Consider the following 15,954-nt stretch of genomic DNA (forward strand, 5'->3'; position numbering starts at 1 on the left):
TAAATGGATGAACTTTAAGAGTTGAAACGATGTATGTGGCATTTGGTTTTCCTCTGGGCAATTACGGTTTGAAAGAAAAATAATCAGCTGTAAGCAGTAGGTGGCAATGCGTTCCTGTTTTAGGACTTTTCTCTGAAACCCTCCATTGTTGATAAATGTCATACAGTAGAATTCTGTAGTGTACTTTTCACTGGCTAATAACACCACACAAAATAGTTCCTCCTTGCCTTCATTGATGGCCTCACTTTGGCTCCTACTGTATGATCTATTATCTTGCAAAAGGGCCCTTTAGCTCCTGGCCAATTTAAATCTATCCTGTTGAATGCTTCCTTGTTCTACCAGTTAAAGGTGGATCTGAGATTTCCTCAGGCTTAGAGATCTTTTTTCTCTTTTCATCCAGAAAAAAAGAAAAGATTTTAAAAAGCACTTTTAAAAATATCTTCAAAGGCAAATATTAACACCATCAATTTAGGATCATTGATATAGAATCTGAAAGGAGCCTGGAATGTCACCCAGTGCTATACTCTCATTTTAAAAGTGAGAACTTGAGGCCTAGAGAGGTTAAATGATTTCTTCAATGCCAAATAGTTAATAAGGAGCAGAGCTGGGATTTAAATCCAAATCCTAGAATATTAATCTTTTTTGTAAACTGGTATTTTATTTTATTTTACCAATTACATACTATGGAAGTTTTTCAGCATTCAACATTCATCCTTGCATATTTATGTTGCACATTTTTCTACCACCCCTCTTCCCCCCTCTCTGCAGTGGGAACAGTCTGATAAAAGTTGCACATGTCCCTTTGTGTTTAACATATTTATATATTAATCATCTTGTGTATGAGGAATTAGGACTAAGAAAAAGAGAAAATCATGGGATAAGAAGGAAAAACATAAGAAAAGATTTTAAAAAGTGAACATAGTATCCATTGAGATTCGGTGGGTTTTTTGGTTGTTTTTGTTTTTGTTTTTTCCTCTGGATGTGGATGACCTAGTCAATTAACAGTTCTCCTAGGGTTGTCCTAGATCTTTGAACTGCTGAGAGAAGCTGAATCCACTAGAATATAAATCTAATGCTCTTTGATCAATGCATTGTGACATACTGAGATAGTATCTAGCTTAGTGATTTGATTCCAGCTTGTGAATAAGAAAGTTCTACAATGGCCCAGTCAAGGGGCTATCCATCAACTACATGGCACCAGGAAAGGGCAGGATTGGAAGTTGAACACAAATCTTTGGATGCCAAATCTGACAATCATTAGGTTACATCAGGTTGTCTCCAATCCATCATCCTCCTGGCAATGCCTCAAAAATTTTAAGACAATTAATACATCCCTTTCCCCTCCCCAAGTCAAGTCAAGAAACTTTTATCAAGTCCTGGGTCAAGTGCTGAGAATTCAAATGTAGGGTGTGTTTCCCCATCTAGCTTATGTATGTCTATTGGTTATGTCTGTCTAGATGTGCCTCAGATGAATCTCTAGACTAGTTGCCTTCATTCACCCTTCTCCAGGGGAAACGATTCTTGCCTGGAGGGGAGTAGGAAATTGGTGCCATGAGATTGGCCAACACACTCTTCCCAAAGGATGAGTACCAAGTGAGAATTTTATCTATCTGTCCTATCCTAAATATTATTAGTCTCAGGAAAATAACTGTTGGGCTCAAGCTGAGCACTTGATTGTTGTCTTTTAATGGAAAAGGAGAGCACCCAACCCTAAGGCTTGGTTCTTTTCTCACTAAAAGCTAGTTACAAGAAGACCACACAAAGTGAACAGCAAATAAATCCATTTATGCAAGCTGTTATTTAACAGAAATTAGAAAAAGTTATACAGAGGAGAATACATCAGATAATATACAAAGTGAATGAGCTCTCCTAGGGGCATGTAAGATACCTCTGTGTGTGTGTTGTGTGTGTATGTTGTGTGTGTGTGTGTGTGTGTGTGTGTGTGTGTGTGTGTGAGAGAGAGAGAGAGAGAGAGAGAGAGAGAGAGAGAGAGAGAGAGAGAGAGAGAGAGAATCCTAAATATCATCCAAGAGAAAATTCCTTATGGTAAACTGGACTGAGAGACATGCATGTAAGCTTCCTTCAGGGATCTCTCCTTGAAGAGAGGCTAAAAGTGTATTGTTTCCTCTTTTGAAAGTAGAAGCCAAAAGAAGTCAGTATCTCTCTTATCCCAAGCTCTTGTCAATCATGTGGACACAGTCATTGAGAATAATCAAACTCCATCAGTGAAGACTCTTATGAAAGTCTTGAATTCCTGGTTGGACAAATACAAGTTAAAAGATAGTACCTGTTCTTAAGGAATTCACATTCTAGTGAAGGAGGACAACTTAAAAGGAAACTGAACCAATTCCAGTTCTGTATCATCTGAATCACCCTTTCTTGGACAAATTTCAGTTCTTTAGTATTCTATTTAAGATGTGACATTCAGAATTAAGCATTCTATTATCTTCCATACATTTTCTAATATTATAACATTTTATATCTTTTTGTATGCTATATATATATATATATATATAGCAACATACATTACAATATATGATAACATATCCATAACATAAATATTTGACATATAATAAACATATTCTCTAATATAAATTTTCTATTATATTCTTGCCTATTTTTATATGTGGTCTGACAAGGGTAGGGTAATTTGCTTCTATTTCTCCAGTCTAAAATTAAATTAGTGTTTGTAGCTATGTCACACTGTTTATTTATTTGAGGTTGTATTTTATTAAATTCCGTAGTTTTCTTTTTTCTTAATATACTCTTGTCTAGATGCATCTTTCCCACAGATAAGGGTTAAAAGCCCCTTTTCTCTTAGTCTAATGGACAGATAATCAATCTGAAGTCTTTTGAGAGATTATAGATCCCATTTATGCAATCTTTCAATGTTCTTGAGCTTGATGTTATCAATTAGCATGTTAGCAGAAAACAGCAGTGCTCAGAGGTTCTTGCAAGGCTCCTCCCGTGCAGATGTTAAAGCCATGCAGAATTGCTTAAAAGGTACATGAGAGAGAGATGCCTGTGTCTATTGACCCTCTGGTTATTAAGATCAAACTATGTAAAACTTTTTTAGACATGTTTACCAGTCATGGAGAATGTCTAATATAAGAGTATGAAATGAATATGGACAGGACTCCCTATAGAGGGCAGGCATATTACTTTAGTGAAATATATTTTACTGAGATAATTTCAGTTTTATGAAATATACATTAGATTGGTTAAAGTCAGAGACAAATATAATATAGAATGATTTTTGCTTTGATCACTGTTGGTTTCTTAAGAAGTGTAATTCTTAACACTATTAGGTCCCAAACAAGATAAACAGTAGGAAAGGAAAAGTACCTCTATGTACAAAAATATTTAAAGCAGCTTTTTTCTGGTGACAAGGAATTGGAAATTGAGGGAATGTCTATCAATTGTGAAATTAATTGGTTGAACAAATTATGCTATATAATTGTGAATACTATTGCCCTATAATAAATGATGAGTAATGTGTTTTCTGAAAAATCTGGGAAGACTTACTGATACAAAGTGAAATGAGTAGAACCAGGAGAATGTTGTATACAGGAACAGCAATATTATATGATGATCAACTATGAATGTCTTAGCTGTTCTTGGCAATACATTGATCCAAGATCACTCTGAAGGACTTATGATGAAAAATGCTAGAGAAATAACTGGTGTTGTCTGAATGGAGATCAAAGCATATTTAAAATGTTTTTATTTATTTTTGATGTTTTCTGATCTGTTTTCTTTTATATTACTAATATGGAAATATGTTTTGCAAGACTGCACAGATATAACCTTGCATCAAATTGCTTACTTTTTCATTGAGGTGGGTGTGAAAGAAGGGAGAGAATTTGAGGCTCAAAATTTTTTAACCTAATATTGAAAATTGTTTTATATATAATTGTGGAATAATAAAATATTAAATAGATAAAAGAAATGTAATTCCATGACTTCAACTCAAAACATACTCTTGTAAACTTTAGAGGTGATGTCCCTCCTGGATTCATGTGACTAGAAATCTGTTTAGTTCCATATCCAAAAAAGGAAGGATCAAGTCGAATGGTTATTTGTATTTTAAGGAAATATTCTACGCTGCTTTAAATTTTTTTTATTTATTTAAGGCAATGGAGTTAAATGACTCGCCCAAGGTCACACAGTTGGACAATTAATAAATGTCTGAGGCTGGATTTGAACTTAGGGCCTCCTGACTCCAGGGCTGGTGTTCTAGCCACTGCACTGCCTAATTGCCCTATTGTTTTTTTTTAATTACTGGCATTCAGGGAATTCTAAAATAAATTACCTGTATCAATGATGATCACAAATGTTCTTTAACTCAAAATCTTAATGATTTTGCTAGGGCATTGAGAGGTTGTTTCCTTACTTGTCTAGGATCCCACTACCAGTATATATCATGGGTCAAGCTCAAATCCAGATCTTTAAGATGCTGAAGTTGACTTTCTATCTACTATGCCTTTGTGTATCTTAGTTTATTACATCTTAAAAATGGATGGTCATGCATAAGCAAATATCTGTACAGATTAAAAAAAAATAATCAATGAGCTGTTTCCAGCTATGGAAGTGGGTTGGTGGTCATTGAGAATAAGAGAAAGTAGATGGATATTCCAAGTACTACATTATGGTACTTCTGAGATTGTAAAGTCACTAGAAGAAGGCCTCTCTCATGTTGAGTGGGTTTTGGTGAAGATTTATTGGGAAAATATGGAAAGGAATAACATAGGGCAACAAAAAGCTTTTGATTTGTACTGGTAGAGAAAGTATCCATGCATGATTGGATAGAGTCACCTAAATAGCTAATTGTTTTCATATAAAACTTTATTTCAAGTTAAAAAAAGTCTGTTGACTTTTTTTCCTCCACCCATTTTGGCTCAAAGAATTCAGAACTATGTGGTTTATGGCAATCTTATCAACGTGTTTCTTGCCAAATATTTGTAGTCATGTAATTGAGTGAGTAGCATAGTTCCTCTTGTGTAAGAACTGATTCTGCTATTGTTTGCCTGGTTACATGGCTTGCCCCAGCTTTGCTAGGGAAACGTGAATAATAGGGGTGGTTTTAATAGAAACAAGACTTAAATGAGCTTCCAAGTTTATTTTGCCTATAGAATTATCAAATTGAGATCTTAATATATTACACTAAGGAAACACAATGAATATTTTGAAAGTTCCCTAGTATCAATGCTGTTCTAAGCTATTGATTCAGTTTGGTCAATCTAGGGTTTATTTTTAAATTTATTGTTTCTTTTCTACCATTTATTATTAAAATTTAGAGTTCTGAATTTTTTCTTTCTCTTTCATACATCCCCATTTATTGAGAAAGCAAGAAAAATGATATAAATTACATACATGAAATCATGAAAAATGTATTTCTGTTTTAGCCATGTTGTACAAAACAAGCAAGAAAAATAAAGAGAGTGAAAAGAATTATCCTTCATGTTTCATTCAGAGGCAGTCAATTCTCTCTCTCTAGAAGTGGAAAGCATTATTTCATCTTAAGTCCATTGAAATTGTCTTAGATTATTATATTGATCAGAATAGCTAAATTATTCATAGCTTATTATTGTACAATATTTCTATTACTGTGTACAATGTTCTCCTGCTTTTGCTATTACTCTATGCATCGGTTCATGTAAGTCTTCCCAAGTTTTTCTGAAACTATTCCCTTTGTCATTTCTTATAGCACAATAGCACTCCATCAAAAAAGTATATCACAACTTGTTCAGCCATTTCTCAATTGATGGGGTACCTTCTCTATTTCCAATTCTTTGCCAACACAAAAAGAGTTGCTATAAATATTTTTGTACATATTGATCATTTTCTTTTTTTCTTTGATTTCTTTGGGATAGTACTGAGTAAAAATGTATGCAGTTTTGTAGTTCTTTGGGCATAGTTCCACATTGTTCTCCAGAATGATTGGATCAGTTCACATCTGTTCCAACAGTGCATTAGTGTTTCAGTTTTCTCACATACCCTCCAAAATTTGTCATTTCCCTTTTTGTCATAGTAGCCAATCTGATAGATATTTAATTTGTATTTCTCTAATCATTAGTGATTTATAACATTTTCATATGACTACAGAAACCTTTGATTTCTTCTTCTGAAAACTACCTGTTTATTTGGTCCTTTGACCATTATCAATTGGGGAATGATTTATATTTTATAAATTTGATTCAGTTCACAATATATTTGAGAAATGAGACCTTTATCAGAGAAACTTCCTATAAAATCCCCCCCCCAATTTCCTGCTTTTCTTTTATTCTTTGTTAAATTGGTTATGCTTGTGTAAAAACTTTTTAATTCAACATAATCAAAAGTATCCATTTTACTTCCATGATCCTCTCTATATCTTGTTGGTCACATATATTTTCCTTATCCATAGATCTGATAAGTAAAATTTTTCATACTTCCCCAATTTGTTTCTATCATCCTTTATGTCTAAAAAATGAACCCATTTTGGCCTTATATTGGTATATTGTATGAAATGTTATTTGGTACTAAAATTTGGTACTAAAATTGGATCTTTGAAGCCCAGATTTAATTAATATTAAAAATATGTGATTTTTTTTCTTCCTAAGATATAGTGACTTGATGTTACCATGATTTTTACTTCTTTTATGATTCTCAAATTGTGATGAAGTCACTTTTATAGATTTCTCTGCAGCACAACTTAAAAATTCTCAGGTAAATTACTTCTGAAATTTCAAAAACTTTTATAATGGATCTAGACTGATAGTGTTTTAAGTAGATGATTTTGGGAAGTGATATTATTAACTTTGCATGGTTCCCATTGATTGAGGTAGAACTGTGAATGATCTGTGTTTTTTTTTTTTTGGAGGGGGGTACAAAATCTATTCCTTATGGGTTTCCCAAACTGATAAGGACTTCTCCAGGTTGTACTCTTTCAAAGCCTGCATCAAGCCAGGATCTACCTTCTAGATTAATAATGTTAAGATCTCAGGGTGTGAATGATAGGATATTAAAGCTACAAGGAACTCTTTTTTGTTTTTTGGTTTTTTTTTTGCAAGGCAGTGGGGGTTAAGTGACTTCCCCAAGATCACACAGCTATGTAATTATTAAATGTCTAAGTCTGGATTTGAACTCAGATCCTCCTGACTCCAGGGCTAGTGCTCTATCTATTGAGCCACCTAGCTGCCCCCCTGAGACTTTTAAGATTATCTTCTCCAACTCCCTGATTTTAAAGAAAGTAGAAGTGGTGAAGCTACATGCACAAGGTCATATTGCTAGTTAGTAGCAGTAAGGTGGCACTCAGACCTTTTGAGAATGACCTTTGAATTTCTGTGATTTAAGGGGTATCTGATCCTTAAATATCCTTTCCTTTTGACCCAGTATGACAACCTCTCTCTTCCTATTTGATATGTTATTCTTATCACCAGATTATTCTTTGGGTTGGACAAAACAATCTATTGTTATAATGAGTACATCAACTATAGGAGAGAGTAAATTGTCTTCTATGACCCCTTTGTCAAAATAATAACCAGTTGTTATCTTGTAAAGAAAAGAGCAGAACATTAAGTAACGATAAATTGTATTTAGCAGATCGAGATGTTTGATGGGAAGGGTGAAGAAGGGAGCATCATGGGAGAAGTGTAGAAACAAGGTTCATCTACTTCATCATTTGAGGTCCATCCTTGTTCTTTTAAGTCAGTAACAATTACCTATGGTTGACCAACAGCATCATATAAAGACTCAGGTTTTCTGATGATTCTACCAGGGATTTCCTAGTTTTTTTTATTCCTACTTCATTTCAACCTAGAATCAGGTAGAGAAAATGACTGAATTCAAATCTCAACTCTACCTCTACCTCTCTGAGCTTTAGCTCCTTTATTAGTATAGTAAAAGATTGGATTCAATGGTCTGTAAAGCTTCTTCCAGTTCAGATCAGAGTCTTTTTTAGAGGGCTATTAAGGGGAGACAGTGAGATAGAGTTGGAAAGAGCATTAGTTTGATCATCAGAGTACCTGGGTTTAAATCTTGACTCTTCTGCATACCAGCTGTGTGGTCCTTGGTTGTACAGCTAATCATCTGTGTGAGCTTGGACGAATTACTTAATCTCTCCAATTTTCAATTTCCTTACCTGTACAGTGAAGTGTAAGGTGCTTTTAGGCTCAACATCGGTAGTACTATACTCATAGGGATCAATGTGGTAATTCATTCTATCACATGTATTATCTAACAATATCTCTTCATTTCAGCTCAAAATGTGGAATGTACAATTAGAGGAAAGAGAATAAATACATTTTTCTTCATTAATGTAGCCAGTCCTGGGAGTAAATTTTGAATCTGTCTTTTTTAAAAAACAAAACAAAACTATGGACAGATTGCTTTGGATAACAAGCCTCTACATTCATTAAAGCCTCTTTTGTACATGAGGGAAACTTCAAGGTTACTCATAAAAAAGAGTATATAGAAACTGCCATTGTCAAAACAGCCAATAAATAATTTTTCTTTCAGCTATCGCATATATTCACTTGTGTTCAGTGACTTAGCAGTAAGGAATGTGTGCTTGATAAATTAATAATAATAAATGATATTTTTATATCACTTTAAGGTTTCAAAGTACTTTATACGTATTAACTTATTTGAGTCTTACAATATGTAATTACCATGTGTATTGATATTTTCCTTTTAAGTTTATGCCTCAGAAAAGTTAAGTGACTTGCCCTAAGGTCAAAGAACTAATAAATCTCAGAAGTGGGATCTGAACCCAGACCTTTGATAATTCCAAATCTGGAACTCTTTCCCCCCATCCCTCTTTAAGAACTTGGAAGAGACAGTAAGGATCATTTCATTTATCTCCTTCTGTCTCTATCCACACATTTTCAAACCAACACCAAGAAATGTATATGGAACTATCTCCCCTAGCACTTAGATTAGTTAATAAAGATCTCGTTTTACCAAAATTTTAATCTATAGATTGTACCTTACAGATGAGTTTATGAGTTTATGTAACAATAATGCATACCACCATATTGACCTTTTAAAAAATTCTTTTAATCCTGCAGGTTTGCAGGAGAATATTTAGAGAGGCTTCAGTTCAAATCTATTAATTGTTAATACAAAGACTAATATGCTGTTATAGTTTACAAGTGAAGAAACTAAGGCTCAGAGACTTGCCTGAGCTCAAAGAGCTTGATAATTGGGCAGCTAAGCCTAGATCTACACTATTTTGAAGGCTTTGTTGCAGCTCACTGTTTCCCATTTTCCACCTCCCATTTTGGCCTTTTCCCCAATCCTCTTGAGTTTAGGCAAGTTAATTAGGAAAATATCTGGCTATATAAGACTTTATGGAAGTACAGAGTATGTTTTTCCCCCTACCCAGGCAGGGTATGGTGAGGATGAGCCAAATCTAAGAAATAATTTCCCAGAACTCTACTGTAGCCAACAAGCACTGATGCAATCATTGTCAAATAAAGTTTAGTATTGGCCAGACTTCAGGCCAGGATTTTGTTGCTCTCTCTCAGAGCATCTGGCTATCCTGCTTCATGAAGTTTATTAGGGACTTGCTTAGCAACTGTGGAGGGTAGGGCACAGAAGGAAAATGACTAGTGTGGGACTTAGAGAGGCTGTGATTGTGAAGTTGGGTTTTGATGTATTCCGGAGATCACAAAGTACCCAACAGAGGAAAGCCTGTGGCTGACCAAACAGCAAAGATACAATCAAGCACTGACCAGGGAAACATTTGGTTTGGATTAAATGAGATCATGCGTGTTATGTTAGAGACTAACGATGGGAAAGGAAGGTTTGCCACCTTCTTTTTGGCTGTCAACTTGTGAGTATACTCACATTTTCAATCAGGATATAATAAATTGAGGTGTAGCTCTAAGTCTATTTTTGAGGAAGGGAATATTGTTAAACTCCTTGAAGAATATTCCTGTATAGGAATAGTCCCTGCTATAGTTAATATAGCACATAATAGATGCTCAATCTGTATTTTTGAATGGACATAAATGAACATAAATAAAATGAACAAAAATAAAATTTTTGAATGAACATAAAAATATTTTCCCCATTCATCCATTCCAAATCAGTTTAGATGATGTGGAGCAAAGGTTTCAAACATGCGGTCAGTGAGCCCTATTTCTGGGATAACATTCTTGAGTGAGACCTGAACCAGATTAAAATGTTATTGGGAAATATTTTTAAGAAATACATGAAAATAGAATATAATTCAGATAATGTAAATGTGAGGTTTTCTAAGTCAGAAAACAGTGTATATTCTATCCTACCCAGGAAGGGTGTATAGAGTCAAGTCTAATAAATAATTTCACAGAACTTTCTTGTAGGCAATTATTAATGGAAATGTTGTCAAATAAAGTCTGTTGTTAAACAGATTTCAGGCTAGGGTTTTAATGTTCTATCTTATGGCATCTGACTGGGCCAACAGGGATCCTTATATATGGCTTAATTGGCCCCATTTCCCATTTGTTTTGACCCCACTGGTGTAGAGGTTAGGGGACTAACCTAGGAATGGACAAGACCTGGGTTCAAGGGGCGGCTAGGTGGTGTAGTGGATAAAGTACCAGCCCTGGAGTCAGGAGTCCCTGGGTTCTAATCCAGTCTCAGACACTTAATAATTACCTAGCTGTGTGGCCTTGGGCAAGCCACTTAACCCCATTTGCCTTGAAAAACCTAAAAAAAAAATTAAAAAAAAGACCTGGGTTCAAGTCTCTTTATGTACTAGATATGTGACCATGGGCAAATCACTTAAGGTCTTAGTGCCCTAGGAATCTCTATAACAGTGTTCTAAATTGGTGAAGGGAGATTTTGCCCTTGGGTTTTCCTACACCAAAGAAAATGCATTTCATAGGATTATATGGATCTGGAGGTCATCTAATCTGTTATTCTAATTTTATAAATGAGATACAAAGAATTTAAATAACTTGGCCAAGATTACACAGATAGTAAATATAACAGAAAGGATCTATATCTAAGTCCTCTGTTTCTAGAACCAATGGTTTTTTTAAACTATCATACTGCCTCCAAAAGATTACATGAAGAAAAAATTTAAATTAAATAAAAAATTAAATTGAATTTTAAAAATTAAAATCAGAATGATGTAGTGCCAGGAATAGTTTTAGGTATAATAAAACAAACAAAATACGTAGAAGGATTTCCAGAGAATATTAACAATTACACTTCTTTGATAATTTTTCCTTATTTCATGGGACAGGTTATTAACCTGTCAAATAAATGGGAGTCGAGAAATTTTCAAAAGTATGTTGATTATTACATTGTCCAATATTAAGTATAAAACATTTCCAAATCATAATTGCTAGAGCATATCTATAAGACCTCTTCCTGATACCTTCTATTGATACAGGGAACCATGTTACTAAAATGTAGTTAAAATAATTTGGGGTTCAGTGCCAAAACAAAATTTGAAATTGCTTCTAAAATAATCTGTTAAAGAACATGCATTTTTAATATTTTTTTAAATTGAGAAGATATTTCCCAGAGCATAAATCAAATATAGTTCCTGCTAGTCTGGTTTCGTGACAATGGGAGTAGTTTAAATCTGGTCCAAAGGTGGTGTAATTGTGACATTTGGTGTGAACCTGTTCAGGTAACATAAATGAAGCTGATTCAGGATCTGGCCTCTATTAAACTGTATTGTCAGGAAAGCTTCTTGTTTTTGAATGAACAAATTTTCATTCATTCCCCAAGTCTGCCTGAACATCTACTTTGAGTTTATGGCCAACCTTTAGGAATTTTAGAGTTCTACTTATCTCCTGCAGTATTTATCTGGGTCAACAAATAAATACACCCATATCTGAATTAGAAAAATTCTGATCTTTGTCATGCAAGTTTTCTCTGTGAAAAATGTGCCCTTTTAAGAACCAAAATAAAACACATAGATTGGCATGAAACAGACATTCAAACAGTATTTAGAGACTGGTATTCACAAATTACTTCCTATTAGCAACAATTTGTCCCATTGTTCTATGTTAACTGGACATGAAGTTTAATGATACCCAAAGGGCTCCCTCATTAAATATACAATCTCTGTCTGATTTCATTTTGTTTCCAAATAATTACAACTCTTGGAGTGTCCCAATTATTAATTATTTCATTTTATTTTTCACAATACTCATATTACTCACATAGCAAAATAACAGCACTTTGGTACACTGTGCTTTCTGAAAATTAATTTTTAAGAAATTTGCTATATGTCTACTTGTCTTGGTAGGAAATTGTGTGAAGAGACTTAATTCATATCTATTTAATAACTGGCATGAAAGGTTACTCATAAATATTTGGAGCTGAGCAAGAATGTTCATGGGTTGTAAATTCTCTCAAAGTCAAGAGTTCTTTGCCTTTTTTTAAGTGAATTCTTTTAGCAGTCAAGGGAAGCCAATGAACACCTCAGAAATGCATTTTTTAAATGTATAAATAGAATTACAAAGGGAACAATATTGCAATGTAGTTATGGAAATATTTTTTTAAATCCCAAATTTACAGAACCCAGATTAAAAACCCTTATTTCTGGTCACTTTCTCGACTGCTTCAGGCAACTAGGTGGTACAGCGGTCAAAGTGATAGATCTAGAGATAGGAACTTCCAATCTAGGCTCAGATGCTTACTAGTTATGTAATCCCGAGGAAGTTATTTGCCTCAGTTTCCTCATCTGTAAAATGGGGATAATAATAGACCCTTTCTCTGGGAAAATAAAATGAGATATTTGTGATTTGCTTTGCAGATCTTAAAGCACAATAAAAATATTAGCTATACTTCTGCATAATTCTTCACAGTCAATTTACATATGCTCATTTCTTCCCTTTGTCTTTTAAGTGACCTACAGTTTTAATTCTTCAGAGACCCTGGTATTCATGCCTTTCTGACAGAGAGCATTACCAGCAGAACATCACTGTTAATATAGTGAGAAGGACTGTCCAATGAGGGTTGAGTCCTTAGTACATGTTCATATATTCTCTGTCAGCTTCCAATATAACCATGTGGAAACTTTGGTAAACCAGTTTCCAGACATGAGTGACTCAGAAGTTGGTACCATATGAGGATAAAGTCTTCTAATTGGTTATGGAGCTGGAAAAACTGATGATTCAGGAGTTGCTGAGTTGGAATGGAGTATGTATGCATAGAAAAGATTTGGCCTGTCCATCTTTAAGTCTCTTTCCTTCATGGCTCCAAGGAAGGAGGACTACTTTGAGTTCGTGGCTGGAAGAGAAGCAGCTGGCCACATTCTCTCCTTTCAACCCACTCCACCCCAGTCACACTGTGTCCATGGACAACATAGCACTTCCTTTTTGTTTTTATTCTTTCCTCATCTCAGGTGAATGAATATTAGGAGATGAGAATTCCTAGGTGATGTGGTGAGTTTGGGAGATCCAGAAGTCTCCCCATCAATCTGAATCTTTAGCAGAGTTTTCCAGAGGTGGTGGTGGCAGTCTTACAAGTTGGGACAGGACCCAGCAGCAATATAGTAAAGGGATGGGCTCAGGCACTCATCCTGTCGATTTGGAGAGACTGTTGGGTGGCAGCAGAGCTGCCTGTCCCTTGGGGTGTTATATCCTTCAAGGAACAAGCCCAATAGAGAGATCTGACTCAAGAGAGATCTAAATATAAAGCTAACTTCATGAGTATATCACTAAATGGGGAAATGACTTCCAGGGCCAGTATTAGAAAGTATTTTCCTAGCCATTCATGTGCTCGATATCTGTTTTTTTTTTTGTTTGAACCCACTTTTCCTAGGGTCCTTGTGTGTATACAAACCCCTTGGTTTGGTGTAATTTTTCTATCAGTTGTTCTTGGTATTACTATAAACATGCTTTAAAAAAAGCTCATCAGGGGCAGCTAGGTGGCACAGTGGATAAAGCACTGGTTCTGAAGTCAGGAGGATCTGAGTTCAAATGTGACCTCAGACATTAATAATCGCCTAGCTGTGTGACCCTCAGTAAGTCACTTAACCCCATTGCTTTAAATAAAAATTTAAAAAAATAATAAAAAAAAGCTCATTGAAACCTGACTGATTGATGTTAAAGGGAAACACACAGGAAGGGATTTAGGAGCTTAGATGCTAAAAGACTCAATACTCAACATTACCCATCAAATCTGAAGAGAATAGCCAACAACCTTCTGTGGACCCCAGCTTTTGAGTTCAAGTAGGCAGTTAAGGAGTGGCCCCCATTAAAAACACAAGTTTTTGTTTTAAGGAAGAGTTTGGTGTTATTAATTTCCTGACTGCGATTCAGTCTATTTTCCAGTTTTGTAACCAATTCATTATCTTTCAAGAGTATCTGTCTAAGATATATCTAGTGATGAACCAGTTCTATGGAAACATATCATATTGTGATAATTTTACCTATGATAGTATCATAGTCGATATTATAGTATGAGTTATGTCATAATTTATATCATAGTAGAATGAATTTAAGGGAGAAAGAAGAATATGGATAGGATACAAACTACTGTTTTATTCCTGTATTGCAGTCTGGGAAAATCGACTATCTTGCTGCTTAAAATTGACATAGTAGGAAAATGTATATGGTCATCTATTAAATGCTAGCATAGAAAGCTCCATAAAGCTGTTAATTGTAAAGAAGCAGAATGAGGATACTGTGGATAGTGCCTTCCCTCCAAGTTCTCCTGTCTCAAGAAATGTTCTTTTATACCAAGCTCCATTAGCAGATACTATGGAATCCTAGGGAATAAATTTAGGGCCCAAAAGAACCTGAGAGATAAGCTAATTCTGTCTCCTAATTTTACAAGATTTTGGGGCCCAATGAGGTTAATTGGCAGAACAGACATGATTGAAACTACTTAACAACAACAAACCTTTGTTATCTATCCCTTACTTTCTCTGATTATATCAGTTTGCTGGGGAATAAAGGGAAAACAAATCCTTCCTACACCTATCTGAAAAACATATAAGATTCTTTGAAAATTGTAATAATAGGTATAACTTTGATAATCCTCTATTTATTAATATTAACTGAGGTATAAAACAGGGAGATATATACTCCCCTAAAAGTCTTTGCCTATGTTGTGGAGGATGCCCAAAGGCAAAGCTGAAATGAAAAAAAGTTACCATATAGACTGGTGAAGTTCTTTAAATGTCCCATGGCTTAAAGTACAATGTCATATCCCAAATTCAATCATTAACCAAAGCAATAAACATTTATCAAGTGTTTTTAGTGACCAGGCACTGTACAAGACCCTGAGAATACACATTCAATAAATGAAACAACTGCTTTTTTGCAAAAAGTTTAAACTTTTGTCTTAGGATGCCTTGGTTCTCTTGTCGTCTTCTACCCAAATTCAATCCCTTAAGCTCAGCCTAACATCATCTAATCTTTCTACCTTCAAGAATTCCCATTGATTCTTGTTTTTTTTTTTTATTTAAGGCAGGGGGGGTTAAGTGATTTGCCCAAGGCCACACAACTAGGCGATTATTAAGTGTCTGAGGCCAGATTTGAACTCAGGTTCTCCAGACTCCAGGGCCGGTGCTTTATCCACTGCACCACCTAGCTGCCCCCACAGTGGTTCCTGTTACAAGTAGGATAGTTATAACTAAATGTGAGAGAAAAGCTCTTGGGAATGGGTTAGATGTGCCTTTAGAATTTAGATGCAGGGAGTTATTAATCTGGGTTCTCTGACCTTGTTCCCCCCCCCCCCCCCCCCCCCCCCCCCCCCAGTATTTTGATAACTGTACTAGAATTGATTTTCTTTGTAAGTCTATATATTTTATTTTATACATTTAAAATGCGATTCTGAGAAGCTTTCCACAGGATATACCAAACTGATTGCCAGAGGGGTCTGTAAAAGAAAAAAAGCTTAATAATATAATGAAATGAAATGAAATAAAATAAAAAGTTTAATAAAAACAAGTAACTAAAATGGAAACATATTTCTAAATGTCCTGTAGATGGCAGCAAAAGGATAGCCATCCCT

Source organism: Macrotis lagotis, chromosome 7 (assembly GCF_037893015.1).
Source record: "Macrotis lagotis isolate mMagLag1 chromosome 7, bilby.v1.9.chrom.fasta, whole genome shotgun sequence".
NCBI classification, from domain to species: Eukaryota; Metazoa; Chordata; class Mammalia; order Peramelemorphia; family Peramelidae; genus Macrotis; species Macrotis lagotis.